This window comes from Callorhinus ursinus, unplaced genomic scaffold (genome assembly GCF_003265705.2).
Source record: "Callorhinus ursinus isolate GAN/ISIS: 27379988/994484 unplaced genomic scaffold, GSC_fseal_2.0 scaffold4, whole genome shotgun sequence".
Taxonomy (NCBI): Eukaryota; Metazoa; Chordata; class Mammalia; order Carnivora; family Otariidae; genus Callorhinus; species Callorhinus ursinus.
In genome coordinates, this window is record NW_027397066.1 from 137,690,324 (window position 1) to 137,707,876 (window position 17,553).

The 17,553-nt window shown below is 38.0% G+C and overlaps 1 pseudogene; it reads left to right on the forward strand.

The window, feature by feature from the left end:
- The first annotated feature begins 6,065 nt into the window (after window positions 1–6,065).
- On the forward strand, window positions 6,066–6,728 carry LOC112825888 (mitochondrial fission 1 protein pseudogene; annotated as a pseudogene).
- Window positions 6,729–17,553: the final 10,825 nt, after the last annotated feature.

Below are 17,553 nucleotides of genomic sequence, written 5' to 3' on the forward strand. Positions count from 1 at the left end.
ATTGGGGAAAAAGTAGAAAAAATGATGTTTAAGCAACACATTATACTTCTGTTCTTACAATGAACAACAATAAAAAAAACTATTTTTTTCTCTTCCTTGTTCACCTGTTTCCAAATTTTTTCTGATCATTTTTACTGAAAAATATTGTAAATCAAATGTGTCCTTTTATCTTGCCTCTTTGTTCTCTAAGATTGAATAAAGGTCAAAATATGAGTTTGACATTAAAGAAGCTGGATTGGAGAGACACAGCTAAGTTCTACAACTCTTCCCCAAGTTGGCCTTGTCCAAACATTCCTAGATGGCACAGCTGGACACCTGGAAATCTCTAGTAGAAGCACATTTTCTCCAACTGACTTAGTACACTGCAGAAGCAAGAGTAATGAAGAGCAAACGTGATTGCAAGCAGGGGAAGAAATGAGTCAGGGCCATGCATGCACCTGTTCCACCAATTAAGAAGAGAAAATAAGGAATAAATAAGAGCAGGAGTTCACTTCTGAATATTCCTAAAAGGATGAGAATGACACTTTGGGGAACTTCAGAAATACAGAGAGAGAAGAAAATATTCCCCTATGAGTAATATATCCTCTATAATCTCCCACCTACATGTGCTTCTATTTTGAAATTGTGATAAAAAACAGAAAGGCAAAAATTTACAGAAAGTAAATAGCTCATATCTTACTTCAGTTTGAAAGCATTTGTTGAACAGTAACTATGGGACACCCTCTTCTAGGCACTGTGAAAAGTGCAAAACTATTGTTAAAGGATAAGTTGCATAGGGTGAGGAGAGAATCAGGTGGCACTATCAGAGTACCAAGAGTACCTAGGGTATCCAGCATTGTATCTTGGAAGAGTCCACAGGAATGTTAGGTAGAATGGGGTGAAAAAAATGAGAAGGACCACAAATGACCTTGCCTCAAGGATGCAGAGAATCTGAAGCAGGGTATAGGGATATAAAAATAAAGAATATATTTAAAAAAATAAATGAGTGTGAATTGCATGAATAAAGAAATTATTCAAAGATTAGTTCTTTAAACATATGTGAAATAGCTGATCTAAATATTTTTTTTTCTAGTAAGTCCAATGTCTCAGCTTCCTTAGGGACAAGAGATTGATTTCTACTGATGCCATGGATTGTTTTTTTTTTTTTGTATATAGGCCATACTTTCTTGTTTCTTTGCAAGTCTTTTAATTTTTGTTAAAAACTTAGAAATTTTAGATAACATAATGTAAACTCTGGAAGTCAGAGTCCATCCTCCCTCCCCACCCATTTGTTATCGTTGCTGTTACTTGCTTAGTGACTTTTAAGAGCTAATTTTATAAAGCTTGTATGGTTTTCTTGTGTGTAGCCACTGGCCACTGGCCACTGGTTAGTCATCACCTAATAATTGGACAGAGATTTCTTCAAATTACTGAGACCAGTAAGTTTTCTAACCTCTGCCAGGGGCTCTGTGTTGGGACACACCTTGAATACTAAGCCAAGTAGCTGACAATACTATGTTAGCCTTTATTTTCTGCTTGCACAGAGCCTCAAGGTCAGCAAAAGTTCAGTTCCTGGGGCCTTCTCAGGTCTTTCCTGAGTATGTGCATAGCCTTGGATATGCATCCAACTCTACACATGCATGTGGCCTTCTAGATACCCAGGAATATGTCAAAGATTTTCCTTTGCTATGGACATCTTCTTCCCTAACTTTTGCTTTTAAGCTTTTGGTGAACCTATTGTTTGCCCTAACTGTTATCTATCTCCTCAGCTGGCTATAAAATGAAACCATTTGTCTCTAACAATTTAACAAATGTCCCCATGGAAGAAGCTTTTCACACTGGTTGAACTCCATGTCAGAGCCAGTAAAAACAATTCTGAAAGTGGGTTTTTCCATAGAACTACCTCACAGATCAAATGATGACAATTCTCTGAGAATAAGATTTTTGGAAGGAGCTCCAATCCTGTTCTGTTTCTTCTAGTTGTGGCCAGGTTTCTGGTTTTCACTGTGATTATGGGCTGTTGTTTTTCAAAACCACCAGAGTACTTGGGAGAAGAGGGTGAAGATATGGCAAGATAAAATACCACAAATCTCACTGTTCTTACTGAGATTCTGCCATTTTATTTATTTATTTATTTATTTATTTGACACAGAGAGAGAGAGTACAAGTAGGGGGAAGCAGCAGGCAGAGGGAGAGGGAGAAGCAGACTCTCCGTTGAGCAGGGAGCCCAATGCAGGGCTCGATCCTCGGACCATGGGATCATGACCTGGGCGGAAGGCAGACGCTTAACCAACTGAGCCACCCTGGCGCCCCGAGATTCAGCCATTTTTATTGAATAAACACTCCTTGATTGCTGCAAGCTTTTGGCTAATTTCTAGAATTTTGAGAAGGTTAATTCTGACCATTTTGACCAGTTTCCTCATTGCTTCAATGGAAGAAGAAATTTTAGGAGGTTCTTCTCTGCCAGTTTCACTGATATACCAATATAAAGATTAAAAGACTGAGTTTGGGAGACAATCCCACAATTTAGCAGGTAATTACCTTGCCCATGTGAGAAATGATGGCAACTTGAAGTAGCGTATTGGTAGTAGAACTCAACAGAAGTAAACAAATTTGAAAGATATTTAGAAAAAAAATTATCAGGTCTCATGTTGAAAGTTAGAGTGTTGTAGACAAAATTATGGTCCCCATGATCTTCACCCCTTGGTGCTACTCCAGTGGTTGCATTACTTTACATGGCAAAAGCAATTTTGCAGATGTATTAAGATTTTTAATCAGCTGACCTTAAAATAGTGAGAATATCCAAGATTATCCAGGGCTACCCAATGTAATCACATGGGCTCGTATAAGAAGAACAAGACAAAGAAGGAAGATGTGGCAGAAGAGGTAGTCAGAGAGAGCCAATGCATAAGAAGGGCTTTCTGTGCACCATTGCTGGCTTGAAGGAGGAGGAGACCATGCAGAAGGTATGTAAGCCTAGAAGGGGACCCTGAGAACCAGGTGAGGACCAAAGAACTGGCTGATACTTTGCTTTTAGCTCAATGAGACCCTGAGGAGGGAGTCCAGCCATACTGTGCTAGACTTCTTTCCTATAAAACTCTGAGGTAATAAAATAATGTTTGGTAATGTGTTATGTTAGCAATAGAAAAATTAATACTGAGAGTGAAGGAGAGAGAGAAAGCGAGGTTACAATCTTGTTTGTGTCATACAAATGAATGGAAATTGGCATAATTTTCTGAAATAGGAACAGATTGGGGAGTAAGCAAGTGAAAGCCAAGTGAGAAGCGAGAATTAAGAGTTCAATTTTGGACAAGTTCACCTTTCAGTACACTGAAAGTTCAAGTAAAAAAAATGTTAATAGTCTATGGCTGATATAGATCTGGAGCTCAGAGAGCAAATCAGGTTTAAACATATGAATTTATTTGCATATAGCTGTTAATCGACACCAAATATATGGATAAAATTGCCTACAGAGAGAGTATAAAATGAGAAGAGACAAATGATTATCTGAAGCTGTGTTGCCCCCAATTGCTTAGGTATAGCCTGAAACAAGATTCCCTTAATTAAACCTATATCTTTGCTCTGCATTCCCCAATCCACTTTAAGATGGATATTTAGAGTTTGAAGTGAAGTTTGGCTTTCTCAAAGCACTTCAGGGGGCAAGAGTAGCCAACAAATTCCAATATCCTAACATTTTCTTAGAATGTTTCCTGAAAACTCCAACTAGTTTAAACAGCAGCTTCACTATCAAATATCAAGGATTGCCAATTTTTAGCAGACTGGCATGATGAAACTCCCCATCTCCTTGCTTCCCTTAAGTCAGGCAACTCTGCATTTGATGATTGAGCATTTAAATATTGCACTTCTAAGTATTTAATGTCTACATTTTCCAGAACCCCTTCATTTGAAAAATATAGAAAATCTCCACTAGCTTAGGCAAAACATAGAAATTTATTGAGTTTACTCATTCAATAAATAAATAATTATTTTTTATTAATGTATAACATATCAGACACTGTGCTGAGTGCCAGATATTCAGAGGTAAACAATAACACCCTGGCCCCCTGCACTCCAAGGTAAGAATCTAGTGGGGTATGCAGATATTTAGTATAATACGCAACAGGAAGAAATGTTGAATAACCAAGTTGAAGCCAAGGCAAAGATGGAGCTGAGCTTTAGAAACCAATAAGGCAAGAAATCACACCAAGAATAATAACTACTGAGGGCCTCTATTATATTAGACCCTTTTCTTTTCATAATCTTAGATAATTCTCACAAGTGTATAATTTGAATAGTATTAGCTCCACATTGCCGATGAGGAAATTAAGGTTCAAAAAGATTAACAAATTGTCTAAAGTAATGTAAGTGGTAAAATAGAGAGCTAATATTTGGACCCAAAGCTCAAAACTTCAACATTCATGCTCTTTTTATTACATCATTTTACTTCCACCCTCAAATCCAGGACAATGAGAAAATGACAGTTATATCCAATTTTCTTTTTTTTAAGATTTTATTTTTTTTATTTATTTACTTGAGAGAAAGAGAGAGAATGAGCAGGCAGAAGGGCAGAGACAGAGAATCTCAAGCAGACTCTCCACTGAGTGCTGGGCCACCTACACAGGGCTCCATCTCATGACCCATGAGATCATGCCTGAGCCAAAACCAAGAGTCTGACACCCAACCTACTGAGCCACCCAGGCACCCCTGTCCAATTTTCTTTAAAAATATAAACATGTGACAACTTTATCATTCATTCATACCAATGGACAGGTTCTTCTATGACTTCCCTGTTTGAGACTGTTTCTCTCCACAACTGATTCCATAGCTTTGAATACAACTACACTTATGTAATTAACCCATTAGCATGGAAATAATATATATAAATAGGTATGTTATATAGAGATATATTATATATAAGGATATATTAAGACTGAACTAATCAGTGTTGCTTCATTAATGCAAATTAGGAGAAACTAGCTGCATATTTATGTTTGAAACCAATAATAAAATGAAAGAGATGTTAATAGATTTTTTAAAGGTAAGTTAAAATTAAAGTATTATATGTAAGCATATTACAATACTGATACAGTTTAAATGTAGTAGGCAAGAATACATTAAAAGAAACCCAACTTGACAGATTTTGTATTGTTTATATACCCCATTTACATGGCATTTCTGAAAACAAAGCCATTTGAGATGGCTGAGCAGTAGGAAGTATAAACCACAGTCTGTGAACGTCGGTATCAAATATGTCCATAAAGGGAATAGTGTCCCCAAAGAATATTATTTTTGAGGAAATCTCATATTAGAGACATAGCTCAGTAATGTAATTTTAAAAAATTGAAAAAGGAACAACTATAACAATGTAAAAAAATAGTTAATGCCCATTTTGATCTATGTATTTCATTTTCTTCTGACAGCAGTGCCAAGCACTGAAATTCCAGAATTTACCATGAATAATGTATAAGCAACACAAGGGTTCATCTAGCCATATTAAAAACCCTTGGCTTCAGGTTGACATTCCATACATTAGGTGGGAGAGAGAAGAACCTGAGTTTTCTAGTTCAGTGGGCTAATTTAACTTCTTCTTTGCTAAAGTGCATGCACCCACACTGGTATATACGCATATACACTCACCTGCACACATACAGGAAGAACAAACAAAATTATTTCAATCTATAAAATTCAAATCCCAATTTCTGAACTATTAGCAATAATGTTTGGTGACTCACTGGATGTTGGATAAAATTTATGTAACTCCAAGAAGAGCAAAATCATTACCCAAAGTAAAGATGTCATTTTGAATATATTGCATTTACTTATGTATATTCTCCTGACAATAATTTGCATTGTGTTTGCTTATCTATGCTTAACAAATAACTCTATATCAAAAGCGAGATCTGGGCACTGGAGCCTGAGAGATTCTGTATACCATAGACACTAAAGGGAAAGTGTTACCCAAGTGGCTCCAAGCCCTCCAACTTCCTGGGATTCTTCCCTTTTCAGAATAGTTCAATTCTCTCCAGCCCTGCCCATAGGCCATGGAGACCGTGGCGCAGTAGCGACCTAGGTGTGGGGCGGCAGCCATGGAGGCCATACTGAACGAGGAAGACCTGCTGAAGTTTGAAAAGAAATTTCATTCTGAGAAGGCAGCAGGCTCCGTGTCCAAGAGCACACAGTTTGAGTATGCCTGGTGCGTGGTGCGAAGCAAGTACAACGATGACATCCGGAAAAGCATTGCCCTGCTGGAGGAGCTGCTGCCCAAAGGGAGCAAAGAGGAATAGCGGGATTATGTCTTCTACCTGGCTGTGGGGAACTACCGGCTCAAGGAATATGAGAAGGCATTAAAGTATGTGCGGGGCCTGTTGCAGACAGAGCCCCAGAACAACCAGGCCAAGGAACTGGAACGGCTCATTGACAAGGCCATGAAGAAAGATGGACTAGTGGGCATGGCCATTGTTGGAGGCATGGCCCTGGGCGTGGCGGGTCTGGCTGGACTCATCAGACTTTCTGTGTCCAAGTCCAAATCCTGAATAAGACTGCACCTCTGCCTCTGCCCAGGGATATGTGGGAGCCTATGGAGGACACTCGAAGAGGGGGGACCCATCCATCCTTGTTGTCTATTTCTTCTACACCCCATCACTGCCCTCTGGCGTTCAGCCTCATTTCCCCAGAGACGTGTCCAGTAGCCCCAAACCATGTGCTCCGGGATGAGTATAAATAAAACTGGGCCTTGGCTTGGGAATTAAAAAAAAAGAATAGTTCAATTCTCCTTTATCCCAAGTACTCTGGGCAGTGTATCACTGTCCAAATTATTTCTGAAGTTCTTGGAATCAGGTGCTGTAATTCTCTTTGTCATGTTTATGTCCAAAATTAAATCTAGTTATTACTGTATGGTTTGATCCCTGCCATCTTAACTTTTATAGTTTCTTTTTTTTCTTCCTGTCTCATTGCTCTGTGATGTATCTTATCCCTGTTCCTTCTTTCGAACCCCCGTTGGAGTTCTTTTTGGTGTAACCAGTTTTTACTCAGGGTTTTGGCAGAATGAAGCAACACTAGCAGAGTACATAAAAGTACATAAAAGAAAACAATTTTTAATTTATCACAAGATATCCGTGCCTTAATAGCATTGAACCATCACCACCATAGAAAACTTCCCACCAACTGCCCTTATTCTAAAGCTGTTTGTTTGCTTATTTTTTATTTTTTGTGTTTTTATCTTCCACAACTTTAATCCCATCATATCTTCTTCACATTGTCCAGCAACAACTCAAAACTCAAAACTCAAAATGTCTGTTACTTTATTAAGCAAAGTTAGCTTTCCTGACTTCCTTGTCCTTCATAACAAAAGGATCATTAAAATGTTTCTCTAAACAAAAGATACCATCTGTGATCTCCAACGTAAGAAATACACCAACAGAAAATTGAAACTGAAGTTTTTCTTTCATGTAAGATGAAATCCATTGACAGCAAACTGTCCCACTGATAGTCTCTGAAAGCATAAAGGAATTTTGAGAAACTGACTCTCTTCATTTGCTGAGAAAATCTGAATCACATTTGGTTGGTTGATTATTTCTTACTATCACACAAAATCAAATTAGAAATATTAGCCTTCTTGATTTCAGACAGGAGTTCCACAAGAAGTCCAAAATATTGCAAAATTATTGCAAAATATTTTGGAGTAGATTTACAACAAAAACACAAAGAAGACTTTGGGTTTGTTTAGAGAGAGGACTTCTGCCTGCTTTTCCCCTGGTTCCCTCAAATGCTCACATTTCACATACTTTCTCCATTTTGAGGCTGGTCTCAGAGATGCTGGCAAGGTGGGGTGCAAAACCAGTAAGGGGTTCATTTCTCCCCAAATCAGTCAGAGTATGGTAGGGTCCCTCCTGCCTGTATTAGCAAGTTCAGGTACAGCAGCCCTTTCTCAGTGATTTTCAAGATCACCTAAACATAATCGTCTTTTTTTTCAAGAAACTGCCTATTTTTCTTTAGCAGTAGAAAAAACCCAAATTTTTATTTCCTCATTCCATAAGACATAAAGCAGTGCCAGAGAAAATGGAGGACATGAGAAGAAAAAGTCTTTCTGTATTTCTATCACTTCTTACTAAGGTGCACACAATAAGGACAACACTTCGATCTGTTGAAGCATTAGCATTCCAGGCTCAGGCCAAAAAAAAATCTGTGTATCAGATTCTACTTCCCAGCCCAGATTATACGAAGTTACACTCTAGGAAAGGGTCCTGCACACTGTTCTGCAGAGTAGCTGATGCATTTCCCTTCATAAGCTGAAGTGCAGAAACCCAAAATACACAACTCTTCATCACCATTCTTTTAACAAATGTTATTTGGGCCTTTGAAATATTTATGATTGGATTTCCTCCTTAATTTCTTTGATTAGTCATCTTTATTTGTGTATTTCTTTATTACCTTTCTACTAATTTACATTTTCTTTTCATTTTTTCTTTTATAGTATCTGATATGGAAAACAAAAGATGTGGGACTTAATTCGTTGAAACTTGAAATTTTCAGACGTTATTTTGGTACTATTATATTGGAAAAAATGAATTTTTAATATAGACTGTTCTAGTCAAACCCTTCATCTTAAAGAATAGGAAGTTGAAACCTAAAGAGATTAAGTAAGACTTGCTGAGAATTTCTCAGATTTTATTAAAACAGGAATCCTGGTCTCTTGCTTCTCAGGCCATGGCTTTCTACAATATGTCCTGCTGCCCTCAATCCCTATGGTGCATTTAGTTTGTCATACTCAATAACAGCTAATACCCTGTGTTGTATTACTTACTATTGTTTTATATTTACTATTGTCTAAACTACCGGATTACAACTTTTTTGAAAATAAAGGTTATGACTGATTCTATAGTATCCTTGGAAGCTAGTATACTACAGTGCTGGGCATATTTTTTGACACTCAACATTTGCTGGGTAATATTAACATATCCTTTTTTTTACAAGTATCTTTGCACATCTTCTTTCTTCCTGAATTGACTGAATGATGTTAAAACTAAGATCAAATTAATTTCAGGAGTAAATAATAAGTCTTTTTCTATCCCCTCACTAAGGGTAATGTGAGAAAATGTTGCTAGAATACATTAAACCTTTAGGGAGGAACTCTAATCTTCCCTGTACTGATGTTTCCATATCAAAGGAACTCCATGACAGAAACACTCCAGCCTCTCTGTTCTGGTACTCACTCTTCCCCTGAAATCTCACACTTTCCCAAAGGAAATAAAGAAAATGTTTTTACTCAAGACAGGAGTTCTGTTTTCACAACTCCATGGAAATACCATTTATACTGTATTCCAGTTGGTGGCCCTGAATCTGGCCCTTCTTTAAGGGGCCTAATTGTCTTCAGAGAGGTTGATTTGTTATTTCTCTCAGCCATGTGGTAGGCTAGGGAGGGCAGGCAGTCCTATAGTTTGAGGGATAAATTTAATGCTTTGGAGCAACAGTAGCAAAAATACTTGTCTGTAAATCTGGGCTATATTGTTCACACAACTTCTCAGTAATGAAGCCTGGATTTTTGACCCCTATTTCATTTGCTTCCAAATTCAGGTGATAGGAAAAAGGGACTGTTATTTATTCAGTGAACCCCATCAAATATCAAGAACAGCTACCTCTTTTTGTAAATTGCTTCAAAAGCCCCCAAAGAGGACAGCAGATATATTTTAGCTATAAACTATCTGAATGTTCCAGAATGTAAATATGGGTGTCCACTGATTGCAGGAAGGAAAATGGGGTGTTAACTGTCTCCTAGTATAGGAGAAGGTGATAAACTTAACTTTCATATTTCTATTACTTCTGTATTCCTGGCATTACAAAGACCACTGTACAAAACAATATGGTGATTCATTTTATCCAAGTTAATATTCTAACAACACTGGAAGCTACAGTTTTTCACATACAAGCTCCTTACACAGAAAGTCATAAAAAAGTTTGTCTGGAACATTGCTGAATTAATATGATGCAGAGTCTCAATCTTAACCAAGTTTGTCACTTCTTAAAATAATGTATTAGAAAGTCATGGATTGGGGCGCCTTTGGTGGCTCAGTTGATTAAATGTCAGACTCTTGGTATTGGCTAAGGTCAGGTTCTCACAGTCAAGGGATGGAGCCCCATGTCCAGCTCTGAGCTCAGTGTGGAGTCGGCTTCAGATTCTCTCTTCCTCTCCCTCCCACTCACTCTCTCTCTCAAGTAAATAAATAAAATCTTAAAAAAAGAAAGTCATTAATTAACTAGTAGACATAATTACCATAAACACTCAATAATGAATTAATTGATTTATTTTTAGTAACACTTACAATGGGTACTAGATACCTCCCAAGAGAAAATGGAAAAATGAAGTATAATATTAGACAAGTTGATCAAAATAACATTTCCAGTATATTAGATAATTTCTTAGTTGCCTTCTCATTGAGGTCTTTCTTGACCACTCTTTCTAAAACTCTTTTTTATTTTTTTTTAATTGGTGGAGGTGGGCAGAGAGAGACTCTCAAGTAAGCTCCATGCCCGACATGGAGCCTGACATGGGGCTCAATCTCACAACCCTGAGATCACAACCTGAGCTGAAATCATGAGTTGGATGCTTAACTGACTGAGCCACCAGGTTCTTCAACTCTTTCTAAAACCTTAAATGAATACCCTGTCACTTTATATCCCCTTACTCTGCTTTTTTTTTCCTTGGTTCTTATCACTGATTAATAGGCTGTATATTTTGTTTATCTTTTTCATTGCCCATCTCCCCCAAATATACATTTCATGAGAACAGAGATATTTTGTTCACTGCTGTGTCTCCAGTGCCAACATCTGACACATAATAAGTTCTCAATAAGTATTTGTTAAAGAAATGAACAGATAGATGAAGGACAAACTGAAGAATTATATTAATTTTCTTTTTCTTACAGTGAAGAAAATTGCCTTTTTCTGCGGGGAGGAAAATTGTTTTTCCCTGTCCTGGACCTGTCCCCACAGAGTCTCTTCATTCCTCTCCATCATGCTTCTCTACTTCTTTTCCAATAAAAACAATACAGATGCTGGTAGAGCATGATATTTAGAACCTAAAAACAGATTTGTTCTACCTCTTTCACTTATGAGTTGTTTAATTTGAGCCCGTTATCTCACTTGTGAAGTGGGAATACAAATACAAATACATTAGCAAAAATGTAGAAAAGATTAAATGAGCATTGGAAGTGCTTTGTAAACCTCAAAAATTTTTTATATAAATATTTACAGTTACAGGCCATCTGTCATTACTACAAGAGCTTTTTCTTCTCCTTTCTGCCAGGTAATATTTATCCTTCAGTCCGTATTTTTTTTTCATTATAAATAAAACTATTCCATGAACTCTTTCTTCTGGAATCAACAGAACAGCAGGGCAGTAGCTTTTATACAGCTGGTCGTAGAGGCAAAGGCCATGCCATTTTCCATTACTTGTGTGACTGCCGCCAGTAATAGTCCTCCCACAACCAGACTTAAATCAATGAGCTAATAGAAAAAAATAATAACTCATTTAAGGGTCTATCAGCCAGGGAATGAAATATTAGACAAGGCAAACAAAATACGTGTTTGGTAAATAAGATCAGAAGTGGAATAAGTAATGTAATTAGAAGGGCACTAGAAAGGTCTTTTTTAATTCGCTGCAGACTCTGAAATTATAAAATGAGGGGGCAGTCCAAGATGGTTGAATAGGAAGACCCTAAACTCATAATCTCTTACAGACATACCAAATCTACAGCTACATATGGAATTATTCCTATGGAAAAAACAAACAAACAAACAAACAAACAAAAAAACAGAAAACAAGTTCATCAGCCCCCTCCTCAACAAGGGATAAAAGGACTACATCAAGATGGATGGGAGAGGCAAAGATCTGGTCTCACCAAAACCCCACCCCTGGTGACTGAATGATATGTGAAGGATACACATTTGCTAATTTTATGAGACTGACACGCTGCCTACTGCACTAAGGAGGCACGTACACATTTGCTACTTTTAGAGCTTCTGCCAGAGGTGCAGGGACGAGTTGGGGCTTTCTTTGGGGACAGAGACACTGGTAAGTGTAATTTTTGCACTCTATATACCTTGCTAGCACAGGTGAGTGTGTGTGGACACAGTTTTGCTAATACTTCAGATGTTCCCCATCCTCAATCTTCCTCTCTTACATTGCTAAAGCCTTGGGCATGCCATATTCTCAGTATTCTTTCCCCAGCATTGCTTAAGCCACAGACATGCTCAACCACCAGCACTTTTCAGCATCAGTAAAGCCACAAAGCATGCCCTCTACCCAGCTAAATCTTTCCCTACCTTGCTGAGGCCACTGGCTTATCCTGCACCAAATGTTATTCTAAACCTGGGGACATGATCCCCCTTCAACACTCTCCCCCAGTCTTGCTAAAGCTGGCAGGTGAGTGCAGTCCACACAGAGGATGCTTCTTGATTCCCTGGCTCTGGTGGCCAAGGAGGTTTGGGTTCCTGGGTGCCATGGGACTACAACAATAGAAAGACTGTTCAGAGCAGGTTACCACACCCAGGGTACTGCACAGACAGCAGAGTGAAACTCACCCTCAGTCTGCCTGTGAAAAGGGCCCATTACCATGTCTTAAAACTTCAACCTGAGGGACAGGATTCAAGTTTGCTGCACATCTAGAAGCTACAGAGGTGCCTTCAGGGAACATAGGCAGGGATATACCATCTTTGCAACTTCCTTTGGCCCTGGGCATGCCTTGGGCATGCATACCACAGCTCAGTGATACATCTCAGGAGCTTATACACTTGTCTGAAGCCCCAGTTCTTGCAAATGTTGGCCAGGGGACGCCTCCAGATCTCCTCGGTCCAGAGGTCAGTACGGTCCACAACTGTAGTCCCACAAGACTGTACATATTTATGTATGTAAAAACTGCTGCTTGAGTATCTGGCTTCCAATCAGGTTGAAATTAGGTACTAAGATCACTCCCTTAGAAACACTGACAGGTCTTAGTACTCCCTCAACAATTGGGTTGTCAAGAATAAATCAGTTTACTTAGACAATCACAAAGGCAACCAAGAGCTAAGTCAAGGTTGAACAATAAGTTTCATCACCTACACAAGCCTACTCCTTCAAGACTGGTAGAGGTAGCTGTAGTAAAGGTAGTAGATTAATTACTTATAAATCTAGTGTGAAGGTTCAAAGACAAAAGTAGGAAATTAGTTATAACTACAGTAACTAGTTAAGGGATATGCAAAATAAAAGATGTAAAATACAACATCAGAAAAGTAAAATGTGGTGGGGGAACAGTAAAAATTTAGAGGCTATAGAATGCATTCAATTTTAAGTTGCTATCAACTTAAAATAGATTGTTATATAGAGAGGCTATTATATATGAACCTCATGGTAACCACAAAGCAAAAACCTATAGTAGATACACAAAAGATAATGAGAATGGAATATAAACACAACACTAAAGAAAATCATCAAATCACAAGGGAACAGAGCAAGAGAAGAGAAAGTAGAGAGGAATTGCAAAAACGGCCAGAAAACAATGAACAAAATGGCAATAAGTACATACCTATCAATGATTACTTTAAATATAAATGGACTGAATTCTCCAATCAAAAGACATAGAGTGGCTGAATAGATAAAAACACGAGATTAATCTATATATTGCCTACAAGAAACTCATTTCAGATATAAGCACATGAACAGACTGAAAGTGAAGGGATAGAAAAAGATACTCAATGCAAATGGAAATGAAAAGAAAGCTGATACAGCTGTATTATACCAGATAAAACAGGATTTTAAAACAAAGACTATAATAAAAGACAAAGAAGGGCATTACATAATGATAAAGGGGTCAATCCAATGAGATAATATAAAATTTATAAACATTTATGCACCCAACATGGGAGCACCTAAACACATAAAGCAAATATTCACAAATAGAAAGAGAGAAACTGACAGCAATACAATAACAGTGCAGAATGTTAATACCCCACTTACATCAATGGACAGATCATCCAGACAGAAAATCAATAAGGAAACATCAGTCTTCAATGACACATTAGACCAGATGAACTTAACAGATACATATAGAATATTCCATCCAAAAGCAGCAAAATACGCATTCTCCTCAGGTGTACATGAAACATTCTCCAGGATAGACCACATGTTAGGCCTCAAAACAAGACAATCAATTTAAAGAATATTGAAAGCATATCAAACATCTTTTCTGATCACAGTAATATGAAACTAGAAATCAGTTCCAAAGAAAATTGGAAAAAATCACAAATATGTGGAGATTAGACAACATGAGACTGGAAAATTTGGGGGCCAACAAAAAAATCAAAAGGGAAATAAAAAAATACCTTGGGACAAATGAAAATGGAAATACAGTAATCCAAAATCTTTGGGATGCAGTAAAAGTAGTTCTAATTGGGAGGTTTATACCAATACAGGCCTACTTCAAGAAACAAGAAAGATCTCAAATAAATAATATTACTTTATACCAAAAGAATCTAGAGGGCACCTGGGTGGCTCAGATGGTTAGGCGTCTGCCTTCAGCTGAGGTCGTGATCCCAGGGTCCTGGGATTGAGTCCCACATCAGGCTCCCTGCTCCTTGGGAGCCTGCTTCTCCCTCTGCCTCTCTCTCTCTCTCTGTCTCTCATGAATAAATAAATAAAATCTTCAAAAGAATCTAGAAAAGAAAGAACAAATGACTCCCAAAGTTAATAGAAGGAAGGAAATAATTAAAATCAGAGTGGAAATAAATAAAATAGAGACTAAAACAATAGAAAAGATTAATGAAGCTAAAAGCTGGTTCTTTGAAAGGATAAACAAAATTGACAAACCTAAAGGCTCAAGAAGAAAAAAAGAGAAGGCTCATATAAATAAAATCAGAAATGAAAGAGAAGTTACAACTGATGACACAAAAATACAATGGATCATAAGACACTACTATAAATAATTTTAAACCAAGAAACTGAACAACATAGAAGAAAAGGATACATTTCTAGAAATACACAATCTTCCAAGAGTGAATTCATAAAAGAATTTCAAGAGGAACCAGTAAAAACCAGCATCAATATTCATATCCTAGGTTTTAGATAGCTAGCTCTGTCACTGGAAGGCAGAGAACAAAAGTCCAGTGAAATAAGACTCGTATTAAGTGAATTGCAATGCTAGGAAGATAAAATCCCCAGAATAATTTTTAAAAAGAATATATTAACCTAGAGCAAGTTTCAGGAAACTTTCTCTGTAAATATCAGATAGTAAATATTTTAGACTTTGCAGGCTGTTTGGTCTCTATTGCAACTACTCATTTCTGACCTTGTAGTGTGGAAGCAGCCAGACACAGTAAGTAAGCGAATGGGTATGGTTGTGTTCTTATAAAATTTGATTTACAAAAAGAGAGACAGTGGAAAGAATTGGCCAGTAGACCATAGTGTACTAACTGCTGGCCTAGAGGTCCAAAATGGGTGCATTCCTGTCATCCACATCCCAGAATGAAGAAGTGCGATTTCAAGAAATTGGGAAAATGCTGAATATAAACAAATCTTAAAGTTTCCTAATGTTGCCAAGGGCTGGTTCTGCCATCACGCTTTACATGGAATATGAAATCTTACTTACTTGATTCTTGTAAGTAAGTAAGTGATTCTTCTTGATTCTTCTTACTTACTTGATTCTTCTTTCTTCAATCACAATTCAGTTTAGCAAAGAAGACCTATCACTCTACAAAAGATGCTTAAGTCAATTGTTCCCTTTCCTTTTGGCAGGATACCCTCATTGGCAGCAGTACAATAGAATAATGGCTAAGAGTGTGGGTTCTGAAGTCAGATTTCCAGCATTTGAATCCTGCTCTGTCTCCCATCTCCACTCACATATGTGACCTTGGGCTTGAAACTTAACCTCTATTTCCTCATCGGTAACCTGAGGAGAGTGATAGAGCCTGCTTTGCAGGGTTTTTATTGAGGATACATCAAAGATGGGCAAAGCTCTTAGAATAATGTCTGAAATATATTAATTGCTATATGAGGATTAGTATTGTTTTTATTCCTTCTGAGCTGAAAAAGAGGAACACCTTTCCCTCTACCTATTCCTGTGTTTAAAAAATAAATAAATAAATAAATAAATAAATAAATAAATAAAACAAGTAAATAGTATAGTTAGCTGATGACACATGCTCGCTATATTGCTTCAGATATGGCTGAGTGTGGGGAGAAGACTTCTGAGCACAGTGACATGAATCGGGCTCTTTTCTCTCCATCTCAGCTGTAACCGGCTTGCTTCCTCTGGACTAGATGCTAGTGACCACAGGAAGCCGCGTGTGAGTGCAGGTTTGGATTTTGTAGGAAGGGTGACAGAGACAAGCGGACAGAGCTTTTTCACTGGGTCCTGGGTAAGAAATAGAAAGCAGGAAGTGACAGATCCTGAGAAAAGGTTTGCCTATAGAAATCCAGTGGATCCCTTGGAGCATCAGTATGACCGATATATTTTTTTTAAGAATTTATTTACTTATTTGAGAGGCATAGCATGAGAGAGAGCAGCACAAATGGGGGGAAGGGCAGAGGGAGAGGGAGAAGCAGACTCCCCACTGAGCAGAGGGCCCAATGCAGGGCTCCAACCCAGGACCCTGGGATCATGATCTGAGCCGAAGGTAGACGATTAACCGACTGAGCCACCCAGGCGCCCCAGATATTTTTGATACCAAAAAGCAAAGGAGCCAAATAAACCAACTGAGCCCTCCCTACCCCTGAGGGGTACAAGGATGGAAGCAGGCTTCCTCAAGATGCAAACCTTCTACATTGTCAGGCCAAGGGAGAGATACTATGTCATTATAACTGCTGTCACTCAGGGTTCTCCATCAGCCAGATTTGACCCCAATGAGCCAACAGAAAAAATATAATAGTCTGTTTAAGGGGCCCAGAAGCCACAGAGAGCATTATCAAACAAAAGAAATAGAATCATGCCAGGAAACTAGAGCTGCTAGAAAGAGATAATTTGAATGAAAATAGTAAGAGCACTTATGGAGATTTAGCCCAAAAGAGACATTTTGGAAATTTAAACTGCAGCACAGGGGCACCTGGGTGGCTCGGTTGTTAAGCATCTGCCTTTGGCCCAGGTCATGATCCCAGGGTCCTGGGATTGAGCCCCACATCGAGCCCCACATTGGGCTCTCTGCTCAGCAGGGAGTCTGCTTCTCCCTCTCCCTCCGCCTGCCACTCCCGCTGCTTGTGCTCGCTCTCTCTCTCTCTCTGTGAAAAATAAATAAAATTTTAATAAAATAAAATAAAATAAAACAAAACACAGTTTTCCAAACAATTTAGTAGACAATTTGAAAATTCTGGTCACTCCTGAGATCTGAATAAATAATTCAGAAGACTAAATTCAAGTCTTCCTTCAAAGCATTGTGCAAAAATATAAAGAGCTAAAAATCATGATGGGAAAGGTAAATGATTAGGATGTAAGATCCAGAAAGCAAAACATATAAATAATAAAAGTTCCAGGAAAATAAAAAGGAATCAATGGAGGAGAAAAAAGTAACTAAATATTTTTTTCCCTTGAAACGAAGAAAGAAAACAGA